The 14,952-nt window shown below is 44.9% G+C and overlaps 1 protein-coding gene across 1 annotated transcript in view; it reads left to right on the top strand.

Moving 5' to 3' along the window:
- The window catches only part of LOC143766163 (cartilage oligomeric matrix protein-like), an 883,353-nt gene that overhangs the window by 343,127 nt on the left and 525,274 nt on the right, over positions 1-14,952 (top strand). The window lies entirely within an intron of this gene.

The following is a 14,952-nucleotide window of genomic DNA, read 5'->3' as shown; positions in this document are numbered from 1 at the left end:
AATCTTGTGATGAGCTTTAAATGTCTATCCTCGGTATAGGACCCCGCAGTGGCAGGAGCTCCCTAAAGCCGATATGGCTGTCTGTGTCTCAGGCTACATGTGGGCAATTAGCATAGGGGAAAGCCCTTATCCATTCCCTCTTATGTACAACTATCTAGTAAGGTACGCCCCCTGGTGTGTGACCTATTTCTCATGGCAGCCCCTCCTCATGTTTGTACTCACATTTCATTGCAGATTTAAAAAATTTTTGGCGCCATTGGTTTTTACTCCAAACCCCCATTTCCACTTGTTCGCCTGGATGGCACGCCATTCCATCAATATCCGACCTCTCCCTCAGTGGGAGCCAGTAGATTCCATGCGTTCAACCCTGTGGAGCGCACCAGAAGTAGCCGCGTGCGTCATATCCTGAACTGGAGCCAGAGGATTCATGCGTTCCACCCCGTGGAGCGCAACCGGAAGTGACCGCATGTGTCGCTTCCGAAACTACCGTACCTCCACGATGCATCGTACGTTTCATCGGTGAAACGCAGGGCACGTCTGAACCGCAGGGACTCCCAGGATCTAACCAGCCCATTATTCTGCTCGTTCCTCCCCTGAAGTATTATCGCATTATCCACCTTCTCACATATCCCTTGTTAAATTTCACTTTTGAAGGTAGATATGTTACCTGCATTTAAGGGCCCGTTTATACAGCATCGAGTATGGGGATTTATACTTGTGTACACAGTTAGCTTATATACCCATCATTATAGTATCACATGTCCAATAGAAGGTGCCCCTGTATTAAGGTCCCTGGAATTTTCATCCCTAAGTAGGGGACCAGGGTTATGGTATTTTCACAGGGGACCAGAAAGGATATGGAATTGGTAGTCCCTTTCTTGAGATAAATTATCCATCATAGTAGACAGCAATTACTGTTTTCCTTGGTAGTCTCTTATGTACAGTACCCCACACCAAATCATATCTAAGAAAGCCAGGAGTGTTATGATGGTGCAAATTGAGGTGGCGGAGGGAGGAAAGGAGAAAGAGGAGGGAGAGGACAGAGAGGGAGGAATTGCGGGGACAGGGAGATTTTAAACAAAAAATGAAGGATTGTAAATCGATACCCTGTCCCATATAGGGGTACCTAGATTGGAAGTGCCTGAGGGATTGGAATAGGGGATTATTATCTTACAACAAGCATCTCAAGTTCAATTGCTCATTCAATCCGTGGGGGTGGCTGGTGTCCAATCTGAATATCCATTTTGCCTCCCTTTGTAGCAGCATTTTATCAAAGTTACCCCCTCGAGCTGGAAATTTTACTTTGTCGATGGCCATAAACCGTATTGCTCTCATGTCACCTCCATGAAATCCGTTCAAATGTTTTGCAATCGGTGTGTCCCTTTTGTTCCGGATATCCCCCAGGCGTTCCCCCCACCCTCCTCCTAAACTCCCTGATTGTTTTGCCAATGTATGTAGTTCCACATACACAGAGTGCCCTATATATAATCCCCCTGGTCTTGCAATTGATGAAGTCCCTGATGGTAATCACTTCATCCATATTTGCATTATGAAAGTCCTTCCCCACTTGTATTGATTCACATGCTACTCAGGATCCACATCTAAAACATCCATTAGGCTTCCTTGGTAACCAGGTTTCATTTTCTGGCTTAGTAAAATGACTGTGCACTAGTCGATCTCCAAGGGTCTTACTCCTTCTGTAAGTAATTTTTGGATATTCTCCCACAACCTCTTTAATATCCTCATCTATTCCAAGGATGTCCCAATATTTCTTAAGAATGTTTTTAACATGTGATGCCCCATTGTCACAGGAACATATTAATCTTACTTTGTCCCTCTCTATCTTCCTCTCCTGGGGTCTTAGGAGTGTTGCCCTCCTTTGTCTCTGAGCATGGTGAAAAGCCTCCCTTAGCACCCAGTCAGGGTAACCTCTTGCAATGAACCTCTGCCTTAGATTGTCTTGAGTTTAACTATTAAGCTGACTCAACATAGGCAAAATGTTTATAATCTGTCACTACCATGACTTGATGAACTGTCCCCTCCATAAAATGTCTCCATTCTTCAAAAGCTAATTTATCTTCACTTGAATGGGAGTCCCGAACATCCAGTGTTTGCCAGACTGTCGGTTTTATTACAGGAGACGAGGGATTCAGTGGAATTAGGTGTTAGGTGAGTATAACTGTGTTCATTATTTTGAAATAAAAAAGTAAAAGTGTGTCTTGATTTATTTCAAATAGTAGACTTTATTCTGGCTGTGTCTTTATTTACCATACAACTATAAGATTAGTAATGGAGAGTCGTCTTATAGATGCCTCTCCATTACTAATCTGTGGGCTTGATGTCACCTGAACTGCAGCTCTCTGACCGGCGAGGATGACTTCCCAGCCGATCAGAAGCAGTGTTTGCCGTGCTGTCATGCACATGACAGCACGACAAACACCAAGTGTTTGGGGACCAAACATGAACAGTAACACTGACTTCCTGGTGAAGTCCGAATTCGGTGTCCGTGCCCGAACAGTAAGTGTTCAGTACCGACGCCGAACTTTACTGTTAGGGTTTGACCATCTCTATTAGGCTCCTTTCAACAGGTGAAGATGCATTAAGTACTAAGCACATCTCAGCTTTTGACTGGGGACACATCAAGTGTGCACGCTGTTAGTCCCTCAGACACAGAGGAAGCTGTGGCAATAAGCATGTCAGTGTCCATGCCAGGGGTAGGGAGAAGCAGTGTGCAGGGATCAGGAACACCAGGAAAATAGCACATCAGAGCAAAAGGGTTGAGCAAACGGATGGTCAGAAGTAAGTTCAAAATCAGCAATAAATCAAAAAACCAAGCACAGAATTAGCCGACAAACAGCACCACCGAGTGAATACTATGATTGGCAGAGATTTGGGGCTGAGAGCTCAGCTACAGTAAGTAGCAAGGTAATCATTAAGAAGCAGGAAGTATCTAAAAGAGGCTAAGCACATCTCAGTCTCAGATTAGACAGCTGAGCTGTCACTAACTGCATCCATAACTAGAGATGAGAAAACCTTTCAAGGATCGATTCGATTCGCTCAACGTTTATAGGTTCACCGAACGTACCTGAACCCATTAGGTTCAATAGGAGGACAAACCAAACGTATACACAACACCTGAAGGGGTGGCAAAAAGCTTCCCAAACAGCTAAAATTAGCAGTAGATGTGAGCAGGTTAAAGGATGCAGTGACGGACAGGAGACAGAGCAAGGGAAAACGTATTTTATTTTAACAAGTAAGTACTCCACGCAGGGAGATAAAGAGTTAAACAGGGATGATGCAGATAATAGGTAATAAGGATATGCGGTATGGGAAAATACAGGAGACAATGACGGTAGCAGTTCTTAAGGTGTAACTTATCCAATCCGATGACTTCCAGACTGCAGAGTCCACAAAACAGACGTTGGCGCTAACAATGGTCAGTGCGAGGTTAATCCGGTGTAGTTCTGAAAACAATGAGCTGAGTCTTCCCGGCAGCAATGAGTCCCTGATGCCTCCTGCAGGACCCGGAGTCCAGCGGGTGCTGTGGAGGGTAAGGCACAGGCCACAGCAATGTTAGAGCCCAACGTGGCCCAACAAATAAGCATCGGAGAGTCAGAGTTCAATTCACAGTCACACACCCGGTCCATCTTAGGTGGCACGCACGCAGTACTCATGAGCCTGGAGCATTTGGTAGCTTGCTTAGCTGATTCTTCATTTTACTCGATACAGGGTCTTCTCAAACCGGTACTCCAACTTACCTCGGGGATATTTGTCTTGGATTAACACTCGGTTTCTGACCTTATGAGCTGTCCCTCGCAAGGGGACTCACATCAGGATGCTCTAGCTCACAAAACTTGGTCTGCACGAGCCGATGTAGTGTCTGCAAATGATGATGATGTTCTCGAACCCAGGTGGACACATCCATCCACGGGTAGTGCTCCTCTGGATCCAACTCCAGCTCAGTGATCTCTCGCCCCGGTCAGCCAAACAGCAGGGTGTATGGTGTGTATCCAGTGGTATGATGTACTCTGTTGTTGTACACCCAGACTAGGTCAGTCACAAACTCAGGCCAGTGGACTTTTCTGTCGTCCTCCAACATCCTCAGCATCTGGATCAAGGTTCGATTGAACCGTTCACAAGCCCCCATTTCCCTGGGGATGATAAGGTGTCGTCCAAGATCTCTCAATCTGATCCTTTTCGAACAGCCGAACACTTGGATGAAGTCTCTGCAAATGCCCTGGGCCACTAACTCAGCAGTCTGATCTCGGGTTGGAGTCATTACAGCGAACTTGGTGAAGTTATCAGTCATCACTAGACATTGTTCGTACCCCAGGTAGGCCGGGCCTATAGTCAGGTAATCTATCATCAACACCTCTAGGGGAGCCAAAGTCACGATGGTTTGTGTGAGAGCTCTCTGTTCCGGAGGTTTAGCTAACGCGCAGCTTCTACACTGTCGACAGGCCTCCTCGACCACCGTCCTTAATCAAGGGTGGTAGACGAGCTACTGTAGCCACTCAGTCTCAGATTGGACAGCTGAGCTGTCACTAAGTATATCTATGACTAGAGATGAGCAAACCTTTCAACGATCAATTCGGATCGCTAAACGTTTATAGGTTCATCGATTGTACCCGAACCCATTAGATTCAATGGGAGGACAAACCAAATGTATACACAATATCTTAAGGGGTGACAAAAAGCTTCCCAAACAGCTAAAATTAGAAGCAGATGTGAGCAGGTTAAAGAATAAAGTGACGGACAGGAGACAGAACAAGGGATAATGTATTTTATTTTAACAAGTAAGTACTCCACACAGGGAGATAAAGAGTTAAACAGGGATGATGCAGGTAATAGGTAATAAGGGTATGCGATATGGGAAAATACTGGGGACAATGATGGTAGCAGGTCTTAAGGTGTAACTTATCAAATTTGACGATTCCCAGACTGCCGAGACCATGAAACAGACGTTGGCACTAACAACAGTCAGTGTGGGGTTAATCCTGTGTAGTCCTGAAAACAACGATAAGCTGAGTCCTCCCGGCAGCGATGAGTCTCTAATGCCTCCTGTGGGACACGGAGTCCAGCGGGTGCTGTGGAGGAATCAGAGTTTAATTCACGGTCACACACCTGGTCCTTCTTAGGCGGCACACTCGCAGTACTCATGAGCCCAGAGCATTTGGCAGCTTGCTTAGCAGTAGCCAACGGGCACACAGTACTTCTCTGTTCACAGTTTCTACGGACGGCAGCGGGGATGCTGGAGCGTGGGCCTGCGCTGCTACGGTGCTCGAGGGACGGAGCACTCACCTCCCCTTGCTGCATGCCAAGTCTGAGTGTTTCTGAGCGTGCTTTGCTTTTTAGCCAGAGATACGCCCCCTGCTGCCTAGTGCATAGGTTGGTCCAGTTCTTTACGCTTTCCCTCAGACAACAGAGGAGACAGCGCCAACAGTTCCAGACACCGAGCAAGAAAGGTAACCCTAGCCCGGTCCTTCTGCTCACACAGACACCATGAAAAGTGGCATCAATTGACCCACAGTTGAAATTTGCAAATGGCACAGCAGCAGTCAGCCATGGGCCATGCATGAGGTATCAGGGTCTGGCCCAGCAGTTACAGCTTGGAATTGAAGTTTCAATGAGGATCTGGTGTTGAAGGTAACTGTGTAAGCCTTCTTAGCAGGGAGCCTTGATATCTCATGCAACACCTCCAATTAATTTTCTATTCCAGCCACACTCAGAAGGCACATACAACAGTTTCATACAGTACTTTTGGTAGAAAAATGTAAGGAAAGTAACACAAGAAGTTGACTGAACAAAAGTGCAGGCCTGCCTGTTTGGGAGCCCTACTAACATAGGCAATCCATTAGATAAATAACCAACTTGGAGTCTCCATTCCCCAGAGTAGAAACAGTATAATAGGCCTTGGACAGACAGGCAACCCATCTGTCAGGATTCGAACCCAGCATCTCTTGTGCACCAGGCAGCAGCTCTTCCCTCTGAGGTATTCAGCTTGCTGGACAATACCTTTCTAAATAAGATACTAGTACCTGTGTTGTTCCTGATGTCTCCAACCTGAGTTCCTGGTGTCTCCACCCCAAGTTTCTGACTGGGTCACCCTGTGATCTCCTGATTGAGCACCTTAATTAAACCTGGCACTGTACTTCCTTCATTTGAAGATTATTGAGCTCCCAGCCTTTAGTCTAGCATCTTCCCACTTGCATCTTCTCCTCAAGATCCTACTGCTGCTCCGTGTACCAACCTCTGGCCATATCCTGATTATGTTACCTGCTTATCCTCCCAACTATACTGCTGCTCTGTGTACCGACCTCTGGCTTTATTCGGACTAAGATTCCCGCTTATCCTCAAGATCCTGCTGCTGCTCCGTGTACCGACCTCTGGCTATATCCTAACTACGACTCCTGCTAATCCTTCCAACTACACTACTGCTCCGTGTAGCAACCTCTGGCTATATCCTGACAATGCTACCTGCCGGTACTGCTCATAGTGGTTGCAATATCACTACTCCAACTCAAGTCACTCCTTAATAGAATAATCATGTACACAAAATGGAGTCTGTTGTAGCCCAACTGAGGCAGCAAGTCGCTGAACTTCATAATTTTGTGCCACATATCAAGAAAAATCTTCTAAGTAGCAAACAGAGGTGTTGAGTCAGCAAAAGGAAATTATTGAGTTGCAGAGGCATGTTCTGGATTTGCCCAACTCAGGCTCGGAATCAAACACACGTATGCCGCTACCCACAAAATTCAGTGGGGATTGTTATCATTATTGCAGATTCCTTAATCAATGTCGTATCTATTTCCAGATCTAACCTTCTCCATTTACCAGTGATAGGTAAAAGGTTCTTTTATCATTAATCTCCTGACTGATGAGATTCTTGCATGGGCCTCACCTTATGAGGAAAAGAACTCTGACCTCCTAAATGACTTAGTTTAATTCATCACTGCTATGGATCAAGTGTTTGATTACCCAAATCATTGTACTATAGCTGAAACCAAATTGCATAACCTACATCAAGGGCGGCGCTCTGTAGCTGAATATACCTCCAAATTCTGCCACTGGGTGGCTGACACCACATGGTATTTAGATGCCCAGAGGAGTCAATTTCTTCCTACCAGGGTTATTAGAGCTAATTATTAAGAATGAACTTGCAAGGGTTGAGACCCCTGATAATTTAGAGGACTTTATTCAACTATTCATTCGCATTGATCAGAGACTCACTGAATGAAGAAAGGAAAGAGTGAGTATTTGGAAACACTTTACTCAATCAGCCTTAAAGGGAACCTGTCACCCCCCTCAGGCATTTGTAACTAAAAGAGCCACCTTGTGCAGCGCTAATGCTGCATTCTGACAAGGTGACTCTTTTAGTTATGATGCCTGCACACGCTGAAATAATCACTTATAAAATGGGCCCCCTCTTACCCTGAAATCACCAGGGAGGCGGGTCTTGCCTTCCTAATCAGACGCAGCACAGCCGTCACTCCGGGCCTGTGCGCGCCGGGCGCCACCTCCTCTTGCTTCATTATCATCCCCGGCACCTGCGCTGTAAGTGCAAAGGGCAGCGCAACTGCGCACGCCCGAAAAAAAAACTTAATGCGCAGGTGCCAGGGACGATAATGCTTACACCTCTTCCTCTGGGACCACCACCTCCTCATCGTCAGCGCTAACCATCTTAGTAGCCATTTAAAAACTGTGCAGAAGTGTGCAGAGGTCCTTCACCTGTGCCCACTCCGCAAGTGTGATTTGAACATCGTCCGTACTGCATTGGCTCAGGCTATGCAAAAGGACATACTGCACCAGCGCTCGTTTTTGCTGCCACAGTCCCTGCAACTTGTGCAAAGTGGAATTCCACCATGTTAGAACATCGCAAATCAAGCAGTTACCTGGCAGGCTGAAAGATTTTTTCAGGGAACTGGTGATGTCTGTGATATGCTGGTGTAGCACAGGCACAGCTTTCTTAGAGAAGTAATGGCAACTGGGCAAGTGGTACTGGAGGATTGCGATGGCTATCAACTTTCTGAGACTGTCTGTATCCACCAGTCGTAAAGGCAGTATTTCCGTCACCACTAGTGTTGAGCATTCCGATGCTGCAAGTATCGGGTATCGGCCGATACTTGCTGTATCGGAATTCCGATACCGGGATTCCGATACTCTTGTGGTATCGGGTATCGGAACAACATTAATGTTAAAATGTGTAAAATAGAGAATTAAAATAAAAAATATCGCTATACTCACCTGTCCGACGCAGCCGGGACCTCAGCGCAGGAACCGGCAGCGTTGTTTGTTTAAAATTCCCGCTTTTACATGGTTACGCGAAGTCCCGGCTTGTGATTGGTCAGGGCGGCCATGTTGCCGGGCCGCGGACCAATCACAGCAAGCCGTGACGAAAATACGTCACGGCTTGCTGTGATTGGTCCGCGTCCCGGCAACATGGCCGCCATTAACCAATCACAAGCCGTGACGTCACGGGAGGCTGGAAACGCGCTCATTTTAAAAAGGGCGCGTGTCCAGCCTCCCGTGACGTCACGGCTTGTGATTGGTTGCGTCGCGGTCAACCAATCACAAGCCGGGAGGCTGGACACGCGCCCATTTCAAAATGAGCGCGTCCAGCCTCCCGGCTTGTGATTGGTTGATCGCGGCGCAACCAATCACAAGCCGTGACGTCACGGGAGGCTGGACACGCGCCCATTTCAAAATGAGCGCGTCCAGCCTCCCGGCTTGTGATTGGTTGATCGCGGCGCAACCAATCACAAGCCGTGACGTCACGGGAGGCTGGACACGCGCCCATTTTAAAATGAGCGCGTGTCCAGCCTCCCATGACGTCCCGGCTTGTGATTGGTCAGGGCGGCCATATTGCCGGGACGCGGACCAATCACAGCAAGCCGTGACGAAATTACGTCACGGCTTGCTGTGATTGGTCCGCGTCCCGGCAACATGGCCGACCTGACCAATCACAAGCCGGGAATTCACGTAACCAAGTAATAGCGCGATTTTTAAACAAACAACGCTGCCGGTTCCCTCGCTGAAGTCCCGGCTGCGTCGGACAGGTGAGTATAGCAATATTTTTTATTTTAATTCTTTCTTTTACACATTAATATGGTTCCCAGGGCCTGAAGGAGAGTTTCCTCTCCTTCAGACCCTGGGAACCATCAGGAATACCGTCCGATACATGAGTCCCATTGACTTGTATTGGTATCGGGTATCGGTATCGGATTGGATCCGATATTTTGCCGGTATCGGCCGATACTTTCCGATACCGATACTTTCAAGTATCGGACGGTATCGCTCAACACTAGTCACCACCAGATTAGAGATGATGGAGTTCAAGCTCTTAGTTTTGGCATTTGTACAAGGAAACATACTTTTACGTGACCACAAATGTGGGACTGAGGGCTGGCTGCTGTGCTGAGAGATGGTGGAGTAGGGAGAACAAGACAAACTGATGGACTGTGAGTGAGGTGAAAGCGGAGATGTTATGGTGAATTGAGAAAGATGTGTTGTACTAGGTGACACAAAAAGAGCAATCATGTCCACTTCCATAATAGCTGACGGGTTCTCACTCACCCCGACTGTAGGGGTAAACAAATGAAGTTTCTGCAGCCGGAGACGTGCATGAGAAGACTTGGCACAGTGACAGACGAGGAAGAAGCAGCAGATGCAATTGATAGGATGGCCTGTGGTTGGTGAGGCCCACTAGTCCGCTTTTTAGCGCAGTGAGATTTCCACACTTAAGAATGTTGATCGTGCATGTGCCGGTTCATGGATCGACTAGTCAAATTATTGCAATTTTTGCCTCCATTGAGATTTCTTTTTAAATATGGCAGATAACGTAAGTTGGGTCATCCTTTGCAGTCTCAATAAATGCCCAGCCTAGGCAACCCTTGCCACCCCTGCAAACGGCACACACTCATCCCATGCTGGCCACAGCCAGAGCTGTGGCAGAGGATGCAGTGCTTGTCATGGTTGCATCATTTTGTGTCTGAGTGGGAACCTACAGCATAACCTCTTCATCTTCCACCTCCTCTACCACCTCTGCTGAGCTACTCAGCTGCATACCTGTGGGATCTACAAACCCATCATCATCCTCTCTGTTCTCACACTCCTCACCCTGAAAGTTATGCTCTTCCTCTTCCTGCCCTGACACCACAGTACAGTCCGCGTGCGCCTTTGGTAACTGAGTCTCCTTATGATAACCTCCACCCCTGTTAGTTTACATTTGGTGATGAGGGCCTGGATTTTGCTTAGACACTACTTTGTCTTGCCCTGGATTCAACAAAAAAAAATTGGGGCATTGGTGCAGATGCAGATGCTTTCCTCCTCTGGATTCTGTGAATCTTCAGAGCACACCTTTTCTTCCGAGCACACGTTTGATGCCCATGTGTGAACAGCTCTGCAGAATGTCCCATCTGTGGTTCCCCACAGTCAGCTGGGCATTTGGAAATTTGTGATGTGGGGGGAAACAAGGGTGATTGGGGTGCCACCTCTGAGAATTGTATTGGTGTGATGTTGAGGTGGAGAGGCCACTTGACGCAGTGCTTGCCATCCACTGGAACACATGCTCTTTCTGGCCCTCATCTACAAGGCATACCGCTATGCGGCTTCCAAAGGAAGGGAGTGGAGTAGCTCGTTAGGTAACAGATGTTGTCAGTGGTCTTTGGATAGGACGAAAAAGTGTTTGGTCAGTTGAGCTTTCATTAACATTAGCATCTAACCCATGTTTACGTTGAACACCAAGCCTCTTCTTCCTTCAACCAAGACCTCACTTTTTCCCACTCATGTTCTATGTAGCCTTCCCCTCTTGTAACTTGCTGTTTCACAATCTTAGGCCCACAGCTCTCAGTCATCTGTCACTAAATGAACAATCACTGTTTGTTTTCTAAGATAGTGTGCCTAAACAACACTGTTATACCGAACGATTTTTAAGTGGAAATCTGGCCTTCTGATTTGTCACTGAAACACAGTTTTATCACAAACGATTTTTGCACAATCTAATTAGATGCTGGAAGATGTATTTCACACGCACTGTGTCACTGAGAAAATGGCACCTGCAAAACAAGATGTCCGCTTTTTAAATGGCCAGAGACATGTGACTTCAGCATCCAATCACAGAAGACCTTATATCTTGACCTTGTGGATGCTTTTCTCGCCCTGATTGGCTGTCAGAATTGACACATAAAGTTAACAGGAAAGAAAAGATGGCGCCGATCCTCTAACATCTCCACATGCTCTCCCCTCACCAAACACGCCTCCCGCCCCCCCTCACTAATCATACAGCACCACTATCCTAGCCAAAGTAAGAACAAAACCATCAGTGGAAACGCGATGATTTACCGAACTGTGACTGAATTTTGCTGGCTTTGTGAAAAAATGCTTATGAAAGCGAACACGAATCTGAATGTGTTACATTCATGCCCATATGGAACTACACTCATCTCTACCCATGACACATTGAGGTGAAGAATTATGACAAAATATGCAGTATTTTATTGGGATTTCATGTTGTATAACAACACAAAGTAGCAAGTATTTGTGAAAATCAAAAGACATGATACATAATTTTCTAAATATTTTGAAAATATAAATCTGAAAATTGTTAAGTGCATTCGTATTCAACCCCCCTGTAGTCTGATTTTCCTAAATAAAACCCTGAGTGACTAATTGTCTGCAGAAGCTACATAGTTTGTAAATTGAGTCAACCTATGGGTAATTTTTTTCTCAGTAAAACTACAGCTGTTCTTGAAGGCCTCAAAGGGTTGTTTAAGAACATTAGCAATCAAACAGCATCTTGAAAACCAATTAACACACCAGACAAGTCAGGAATAAAGTTGTGGAGAAAAATAAAGCAGTGTTAAGTCATGAAAAAAAAGAAGAATCAGGAAGAATCTGTACACAGAACAACTATTACCCATATACAAAAATCAATTTAGGGAACACAGCTTGTGTAATAAGGAATAAGGTGCTTTGCTCAGATGGGACAAAAGTAGAGCGGAATGCAAAATGCTATGTGTGGTGGAAAACAAACACTGCATATCATTTTGAAACCCCATCCCCACCATCAAATATGGTGGTGGCACATTATGCTGTGGGGATGCTTTCCTTCAGCAGGGACAGGGAACTATATAGAGTTGATGGGAAGATGGATTGAGCTAAATAAACAGCAATCCTGGGGAAAAACCTGTTAGAGGCTGCAAAAGACTTTAGTATGTCAATAACCTCCTTTTGAGTACTGGGTACTACTTAATGTATTATGTATGCAACTGTGCCACAATATTATGTATTTATATTGTATGTGAACCTTTAGGGTATGTGCACACATTGCTGGTTATTCGCGGATTTTGTGCGTTTTTTCGGCGGTATTCCACGGCAAAAATGCATAAAAACGCATACATTATGCATCCCATCATTTTCAATGAATTCCGCAATTTTTGTGCACATGTTGCGGATTTTTCCGCAAAAAAAACCGCATGCGGAAAAATACGCAGCATGTTCATTAATTTTGCGGAATTTTTGTGGATTTCCAATTATGTTATTGTTTTGGGAAGCTAAGGAAAATAACGCAAAAAAAACGTGCAAAAACGCGCAAAAAATGCGACAAAACCGCGAGTAAAACGAGAAAAAAAACTCGTGCGGATTTTATGCAGAAAATCTCCGGTTTTGCTCAGGAAATTTCCGCATAAAATCCTGACGTGTGCACATACCCTAACTTTTATTGATAACCCTGTTTTTGAAGTTGGACTATATATTAAGCTTCATTTATCTAGAGGTCTTGGTTCACATGTATAACCTTTACTTTTATGAGGTACTATCAGTATAAATGCTCTCTACCTTTTAATGTTTATTATTATGAACTAATAAAAATATACTATTTATTGCATATCTGTTAGACTGCATCAAATTTATCAAGTGCATAGTGAACATAATAGGCACAAAACCTTTTAGCATATCCTGGGCCAGTATACGTCATTGTTTTTTCTTTACTTTAAAATATAGCATGGTATAAAACACTTTCCTATACAAATGGATAATATTAGTGAAATGTATAATGTGCAGTATATGTTTTTTTATTACTGAAATCAATGGCTGAAATACAATATGCCAAGATATGTCTGTACAGTGGCATACATCAAAAGTATAAGCTGATGAATATTCTAGACATACAACTTTGATAAAAACAAGTGAAAAGTAAAAGCAAACATACAAAAAATAAACCGAATTGAAAACTGAAAAAAACAAAACCTAAAAAAATGAAAGAAAACTAATCACAGACTTGTATATATTTTGTGCCTACCTATAAGCACAAACAGATTCCATATATTGTGCTATGTATTAAGTAATTGTTTTAGCTGGTCATAATATCATCATGCCCACTGCTGGACAACCCCTTCTTTAATGCCCCATGTAAAATGGAAAAAAACTACATTCAAAAAACTAATACTCAGTTAATATACTGGCACCATTCCAGTGAAGTGTCTGCCAGTATTAAAGTGACACTATTATGTTACATGAAGGTTGAAGCATATGCATAACCAGTTATGGGCTGTAGCCTTCACAGTTCTATTGAATGGAGTTCCATCTGATGAAACTCTGCAGCCCATCAGTGGCTAGGCTGCAGAACTCATGTGACATAACAATTTCACATGATCACAAGCAGATATAAGTAGAGGGACATACTGCCCACAATCCCCCTTTGAAAAACAAGTGTTATAGTAATGTGTAAAGTGAACTGTGATGTGCTTTCATTATGTTGATATTGTGAATTACTGATAATAGGGATAGCAAAAGTTAATATTTGGGACTAGCCCAGAGTGGGACGGGCTAAGTTGAAAGGAAAGAGACAATTTCCTGTTGAGACGTCAAATAGGGCCCGAATGCATAGAGAAGAGACCTAAGATCTGCTGTGAGCAGTGCCACATTTCTTGGGTGCCCTAGAAGTGAGAGGAGACTGGGCTAGACTTAATGTGATCTGGAGCAGAAAGGAGGACGAGTGGCCAAAATACAGAATGATTTATCAAAGATGGGTAGTGGGAGAGGATGCCTAGCAGTAAGGATGAGAGTTTAAAACTTCAAAAGGTAAAGAGCCCAGACAGGACAGAGTACACAAGATGAAGAGAGTGCCCCGGGTGGGAGTTCCAGAGCATCAGCATCAGAGAGGATAAGTACTGGCCATATTGGCAATATTCTATAGTTCCCTGAAGGGAAAAGAAGATACAAAACCTCGGGTTGAGTAAAGGACTCTTGCTAGCTGAACTGTAGTGTTGAGCTTGGTTGTGGTGAAGTAGTGAGGAATAGTGAAGACAGAGGACTAGTAAAGAGAGAAAAGAGAAAGGGATTGAATTTGTGTAAGGAAAATGTTACGCATTTTCAAGTAAATGTTTGAGAAGATATGTACCCTCTATCTACTGTATATAACCCTCCCCAAGTTAATCTTCAGTAAAAAGTTTATTTTAAACTGGTGGTCTCCCTCCTTGAACGGTCAAACATCTAGTCCTGGACAACCAGCAACATCGGTTACATGCTACCTGCATGGGCGTAGCGCCCTCACAGCACAAATCCACACACTCAGCTAGGATCCTCATCTTCATGTAATGTGCCAGGCGCAAGAGAGTAGTACCTGACCCACAGCTACCACCTCGTGCCACGTTACACAGACACAGCGCTGAGATCCGTGCTGGCCCAAAAGGAGAGTTAGTGGTTTTATTATTTACATGGGGCACATAAGCATTGTCCATTAGTGAATTACTTTTAATCTCTAGATGAATACTGCCACTTATTTACATTGATAATTGATTGTGAATTTAGACCTGGTTCAGGTGGTCATATTTTCAGTAAAGGTACCGTCACACTAAGCGACGCTGCAGCGATAGCGACAGCAATGCCGATCGCTGCAGCGTCGCTGTGTGGTCGCTGGAGAGCTGTCACACAGACCGCTCTCCAGCGACCAGC

Source organism: Ranitomeya variabilis, chromosome 1 (assembly GCF_051348905.1).
Source record: "Ranitomeya variabilis isolate aRanVar5 chromosome 1, aRanVar5.hap1, whole genome shotgun sequence".
NCBI classification, from domain to species: domain Eukaryota; kingdom Metazoa; phylum Chordata; class Amphibia; order Anura; family Dendrobatidae; genus Ranitomeya; species Ranitomeya variabilis.
Note: the sequence above shows the minus strand (reverse complement) of the source record. Positions and strands in the feature narration are given on the sequence as shown.